We start from the raw sequence: 2332 nt of genomic DNA on the forward strand, positions 1-2332 counted from the left end.
TTGTACAGTGATTGTATATATATATATGTGTGTGTACTGTGTATATACCGTATATATAGTATGTCTTGTACAGTAATGTATATATATATGTGTGTGTACTGTGTATATACCGTATATATAGTATGTCTTGTACAGTAATGTATATATATATGTGTGTGTACTGTGTATATACCGTATATATAGTATGTCTTGTACAGTAATGTATATATATATATGTGTGTGTGTACTGTGTATATACCGTATATATAGTATGTCTTGTACAGTAATGTATATATATATATATGTGTGTGTACTGTGTATATACCGTATATATAGTATGTCTTGTACAGTAATGTATATATATATATGTGTGTGTACTGTGTATATACCGTATATATAGTATGTCTTGTACAGTAATGTATATATATATATGTGTGTGTGTACTGTGTATATACCGTATATATAGTATGTCTTGTACAGTAATGTGTATATATATATGTGTGTGTACTGTGTATATACCGTATATATAGTATGTCTTGTACAGTAATGTATATATATATATGATGTGTGTGTGTACTGTGTATATACCGTATATATAGTATGTCTTGTACAGTAATGTGTATATATATATGTGTGTGTGTACTGTGTATATACCGTATATATAGTATGTCTTGTACAGTAATGTATATATATATATATATGTGTGTGTACTGTGTATATACCGTATATATAGTATGTCTTGTACAGTAATGTGTATATATATATTGTGTGTGTGTACTGTGTATATACCGTATATATAGTATGTCTTGTACAGTAATGTATATATATATATATGTGTGTGTACTGTGTATATACCGTATATATAGTATGTCTTGTACAGTAATGTGTATATATATATATGTGTGTGTACTGTGTATATACCGTATATATAGTATGTCTTGTACAGTAATGTGTATATATATATATATGTGTGTGTACTGTGTATATACCGTATATATAGTATGTCTTGTACAGTAATGTGTATATATATATGTGTGTGTACTGTGTATATACCGTATATATAGTATGTCTTGTACAGTAATGTGTATATATATATGTGTGTGTACTGTGTATATACCGTATATATAGTATGTCTTGTACAGTAATGTGTATATATATATGTGTGTGTGTACTGTGTATATACCGTATATATAGTATGTCTTGTACAGTATGTGTTTGTATAGTATATGTTGTGTGTGTACTGTGTTATGTACTGTGTATATACCGTATATATAGTATGTCTTGTACAGTAATGTATATATATATATGTGTGTGTGTACTGTGTATATACCGTATATATAGTATGTCTTGTACAGTAATGTATATATATATATGTGTGTGTGTACTGTGTATATACCGTATATATAGTATGTCTTGTACAGTAATGTATATATATATATATGTGTGTGTGTACTGTGTATATACCGTATATATAGTATGTCTTGTACAGTAATGTATATATATATATATATGTGTGTGTACTGTGTATATACCGTATATATAGTATGTCTTGTACAGTAATGTGTATATATATGTGTGTGTACTGTGTATATACCGTATATATAGTATGTCTTGTACAGTAATGTATATATATATGTGTGTGTACTGTGTATATACCGTATATATAGTATGTCTTGTATAGTAATGTATATATATATATGTGTGTGTGTACTGTGTATATACCGTATATATAGTATGTCTTGTACAGTAATGTATTATATATATATGTGTGTGTGTACTGTGTATATACCGTATATATAGTATGTCTTGTACAGTAATGTATATATTTATATATATGTGTGTGTACTGTGTATATACCGTATATATAGTATGTCTTGTACAGTAATGTATATATATATGTGTTGTGTACTGTGTATATACCGTATATATAGTATGTCTTGTACAGTAATGTATATATATATGTGTGTGTACTGTGTATATACCGTATATATAGTATGTCTTGTACAGTAATGTATATATATATGTGTGTGTACTGTGTATATACCGTATATATAGTATGTCTTGTACAGTAATGTATATATATATGTGTGTGTGTACTGTGTATATACCGTATATATAGTATGTCTTGTACAGTAATGTATATATATATATATGTGTGTGTACTGTGTATATACCGTATATATAGTATGTCTTGTACAGTAATGTATATATATATGTGTGTGTACTGTGTATATACCGTATATGTCTTGTACAGATGTGTGATGTTATGTATAAGTGTGTGTGTGTGTGTACTGTGTATATACCGTATATATAGTATGTCTTGTACAGTAATGTATATATATATATGTGTGTG

This window comes from Phyllobates terribilis, unplaced genomic scaffold (genome assembly GCF_046119375.1).
Source record: "Phyllobates terribilis strain yellow unplaced genomic scaffold, ASM4611937v1 Scaffold_1__5_contigs__length_1240528914, whole genome shotgun sequence".
In the NCBI taxonomy this organism is placed as follows: domain Eukaryota; kingdom Metazoa; phylum Chordata; class Amphibia; order Anura; family Dendrobatidae; genus Phyllobates; species Phyllobates terribilis.